Raw genomic sequence first — 4,919 nt, forward strand, 5'->3', positions numbered from 1 at the left:
TGACTCTAGAAACTAGCAGGGGAAAATGTTTTATTCTGATTTACAACCTTTACATATTTGAGAAATAAATGGATGTTTCCTCGGCATGTGGATTTGAGTGCTTGTACATTTCTAAGTGCATGTTTCCTAGGTGTTTACTAATCTTCTGCATACTGGTGTCTGCCTGTATGTGCGGAGTGTTTTCTGAGAGAAAGCTGAAGTCAAGGCTCTTCTTAAAATGTGTTGTTTTCCCTTCACCTTAACCCAATCAGTCCTGAGACCCCAGCAAAAATCAGTTGTTTATTTATCTGACTTTCATTTATGTCCAGCCCTTATATAGTGTCTTACCATTTTCTTTTCAGGACAAGCAGGGCTACAAATAGAACACCATTTTTTTTACATAAACAGTTGCATTCAGGAGTTTTATTGACAAACGTTTTTTAAAAATCAGCCAAAGCAAAAATCTGATTAAAATTAATAAAAATTCATTTTTAAGTACATCAATTGTTTACTCAGTGGGAAATGAATATACAACTAGTTAGTGACAACTGTGTGGAGTTTAGAGTTTGTGACAGCAATTATGTGAGCTTGTTATAGTATTATAGATACTATGGTTGGTACCAACGGACGCAYAAGACATCGGCAAATCCAATGGTACAACCTATAKGTCTGTTTCAAAGGGGTTAGAAGTCCTAAATCACATCGGCGTGACAGTGGGACTCATAAGGTTAAGTGGATTCTGTGATCTTAATTTGTCAAAACAGAACACAAAACAACTGCGCAAAGCTCAGAGTGACTACCCTGCTGGGCCTTAGATACCTAATCATTCAAAGCCTCAAAGTTGCATTTGAAAAGATCTCTGAGAAAACTCTCTCAAAAGCATGGTCAGACAATTTCCCCCACTCCTCCTTCCAGACAGATACAGAGAGGCTTTTATTAAAGGGTAATCCATTTTCCGGACATGATAGATAGACAATAGATATTTATGTACTGTATCTTTAGGGTATGAAACAGAGCACTGTGACTTTTAACTGTGTGGAAATAAAACAAAACAAATTAGRAATTAACAGGATTATTAATTATTTAAGCAATAATCCCCTTGAACCCGGGAATTATCGTGTGACAACTCCCGACAAGGGCTGCTCTGAGGCCCAAGGCGAAGCCAAGCGCCAGGATACTGCCCTTGGAGGGAGTTGTCACAAGATCATTCCCAGGTTKGATGGCATTATTGCTTTTATGAAATGGTTTTCAACATATTTATARAAATATTAATTAAATGTTTTCATTCAAAACATTATTTTAACAAGAAAATGTGTTTTTGCAGTCTGAAGTTGCTACACAAGCGGGCTGGTCTTTTTAGTTATTTTCTACTGTTTTMACCCAGTCGTTAGTTCTAATCGTTCAATTCATTTGGCGTTGCTATCCTAAACAAATCATTGACCTGTAGTTAGAGATTCAATGATGATGAGAAACAAGAACTTTCATAAATAATGAGTGAATAAATATCCAATAGGCCTACATAGGCAACAACTATGTTTGGCGAGTCATAGCTAACCAACTGTCAGAATTAGACGTTCAACGATGTTCATCAAACGTCAAATTTCAAAGTGTTTAAGGTTAAGTTTAGGCATTAACTCCGAATTCTTAAGTTTAGGCATTAACTCCGAATTCTTAAGGTTAGGCATTAACTCCGAATGGTTAAGTTAAGGGTTAAGGTTTGGGATGGCTTAAAACAAAAATAAAAAAACAACTTTCCATTATTGGATTCAAACCTTTAGAATCAGAGGCATATGCATTCAGTCATCCGCCGTCCCCAATGCCCTAGAAAAACTGAAATCTACTTGAAGGTATTAGCACTCACTGTTGCCCCTAGTAGCCGGATTACAGTTAATCTCCCGATGTCCTCAGACATGGATGGATGTCGAAAACCGACTTTTATCATGGGTGACCTGCCTGGATGGCACACGAGTGGAAGAACTGTCCATGGTCCTGGCATTGGTTGGTGACAGCCAATGTTTTCCTCTTCTTTGCTGGCACGGGAGAAATTATATTTGTAAAATGATACACTGTTGCACAGGTTGTAAAGACAGACAGGTAGGTTTATACAYCCCCCAAATGTTGTAAACCAAAAAGTAGCATGTAAAAATAATGTGAAGACACTTTTTCCCAAGTGAGATTAAGTTTATGAATTTCCTGCCTGGGCTGCGGACAGTGGAATTTTGACATTATGACACAACTCCCTAAATATCAACCAATCAGCATCCATGATCCAAACAATTTGTTTTATAATATTGAATAATGTGTTGCCGTGTTTGAACTTTCCCTTGAGGCGCTAGTCCAGACAARGCATAATCTCCACCATAGGTGTCAGCAGCTTGAATATCAATTAGCTCATTCTCGGAAACTAGAATTGTTCCATGTGAGTCATTTGACAACTGAGCTGCCTTTTCTGACACTTCGGTAATTTAATAGAATGACGATGAAGGAGTGGTAGAATCCTGGGAGAATATCATTGATATTTGAAAAAGGTTCAACTGAAAAAAGGGACCCTGTTTTCTCCAACCATTCATCACAGTACTGACACCGGTCACAGGGGCATATCAGTGTGTGCAATGGATGATCAGATTTTTATGACAATTACCATTTTCTGATGTCTATTCAGCCTGCATCTATTCATAGAAAGGGCAAACTTATAATTTGAATTATAATTATTAGTGTGTTACATTCACTGTCCGCAGTGATTTACAGTTTATTGTTGCATTTTTTGTCATAAATGTGGTATACACTATACTGATTGCAATTTAAAAGACAACAAAAGTATGCCACGAAAAAAATATGAATGTATTGCGTTGCCAGTAAATGCAGTAAATATACCGTCAAATAGTCAACGATGTCAAAAGTTGACAGCTTGTGTGACAAAGATGAAAGCTTGTAAATTGTATTTGAATAACTTCGATTTTTGATCAAATCCAACAAAACTCACTTTCCGTCTTAATGAGCTCAATTTTATTTCCAAAACTCTAAATAATGAATGTTTCCCTGATCATCCCCATGCATAATGAATGTTTCCCTGATCATCTCCATGCACAATGAATGTTTCCCTGATCATCTCCATGCGTAATGAATGTTTCCCTGATCATCTCCATACACAATGAATGTTTCCGTGATCATCTCCATACACAATAAATGTTTTCCTGATCATCTCCATACACAATAAATGTTTCCCWGATCATCTCCATACACAAMAAATGTTTCCCTGATCATATCCATGCATAATGATTGTTTCCATGATCATCTCCATGCCTATTGAATGTTTCCCTGATCATCTCCATGCATAATGAATGTTTCCTTGTTCATCTCCATATATAATGAATGCCACCCATACTTATTAGTCAYTCAGTCATGCTTTTTGACTCAACCAGTCCCTTTGGCCACTGTGTAGGATGGTCACATTATGCATCACTGAGTGATCTCACAGATCCATGTGCAGACAGGGACACAAATGGGTCTTTGAAATCTTACAGCAACATTCACTCAACTGAAACAAAATAACTAGAGGGTGAATGTATTTTCTGAAAAGAATGAAGCATTATCATAACTTTAAAATAACAACTGCCTACATCAACAAATGTAAAGTGAACCGTTGACAATGTGAAGAAAAAAAACATGCAGTAACAGTGCCCCCATCAGCTCAGTTAAGGAATTCACTCAAACATGTACAGTGTAAATTGAATATAACTCATGGCCTGTTAATATAATGCTGACAAAAACATAATCCAGAACAAGCAATGTCATCTCTGTGAGAAATTAAGAAATTAGCTGAATTGTACAACATTTCTGAACAATTGCGAAATCTGTGAATTCCCGAAAGTCCACAGTCTGGCCCATGACTGGGAAACTGGTCAGTAGCAACAAACTTTGTACCCTCCCCAAATTCCAGTCAGTGGTTAAATACACCAACGGTAGTTACAACTTAGACTGAGGGAAGAAACAACATTGACAACATGACACAAACTACAACAAGAAGAGTTCTACCTTGCTTTTTGCTCACTGACAGGTAAGAAGGCAAGCCATGATGGGGTAGAAACTTAATTGAGCCTTCATATTCATTATATGTGTTTGAGTTTATGGTAACAATGTATTTAAACACAGTAGACCTACTGCGTATCAACCTGTCACATCATGGCACTAATTCTTCAATCAGCAGAACAACTATGCATTGGCAGAGACAAGGTTGAGACTGTTGTGTAATTCGGAATGTTTTTTGTGTCTGCCAGCTGTCCTCTCATATGCTGTTAGTCAGGAGGAAGATGTTGGGAACAATAGCTGTTCCTCAACCACCTTGATGTTTAAACCACTCTCTACTCAGCTTGCAGTATGGATAACTTCATCACTGAATTTTGTCTAAAAACTATTAAATCTTTTGGTCAACTTTTACCAATAATGCAATTCTGATCAGTTGCTCTTGGTAAATCTAACTTGAAGTTGACATGTTTTGGTACTCGGATTTCAAACAGATGTATGACATCTCTTTCCACTATCTGTCAACAGGAGGCAGCACGATGTGCTGAAAACATTACTAGCCAGTGGAGCGATGACCAGACTGCTGCTTTTAGTGTAACCCATAATTTTACTTTGTGCCTTTCTAAATGTATTACTTAAGTAATTATTGTGTTTCTGTGTGTTTCTGTTTCTGTCTATTTCTCTAAAATGTTGTGCACAATTTGTTTTTAAATATTATTATTTTTTATTATTGGGAAGATCAACTTTAATATTGTSGATAGATTGTGGCTTCCATCAATGTAATTGCCTTAATCATTTCCAATCCAATACATTTTTTTTCTTAAACATATATTGTATATAAYATATATATTTTAAAATATATTTTCCTTAATTATTTTCCCCTAACCCTACCACCCCTCCCCTAATTGGAGTAAACT

General features: G+C 36.8%; 1 long non-coding RNA gene across 1 annotated transcript; it reads left to right on the plus strand.

Annotated features, from left to right (window-relative positions):
- Nucleotides 1-3,943: 3,943 nt before the first annotated feature.
- Nucleotides 3,944-4,645, plus strand: LOC111978360 (uncharacterized). The gene is made up of 3 exons (XR_002879155.2): nt 3,944-4,036; nt 4,257-4,354; nt 4,531-4,645. It is a non-coding gene; the product is annotated as an uncharacterized lncRNA (long non-coding RNA).
- Nucleotides 4,646-4,919: the final 274 nt, after the last annotated feature.

Source organism: Salvelinus sp. IW2-2015, linkage group LG18, assembly GCF_002910315.2.
Source record: "Salvelinus sp. IW2-2015 linkage group LG18, ASM291031v2, whole genome shotgun sequence".
In the NCBI taxonomy this organism is placed as follows: Eukaryota; Metazoa; Chordata; class Actinopteri; order Salmoniformes; family Salmonidae; genus Salvelinus; species Salvelinus sp. IW2-2015.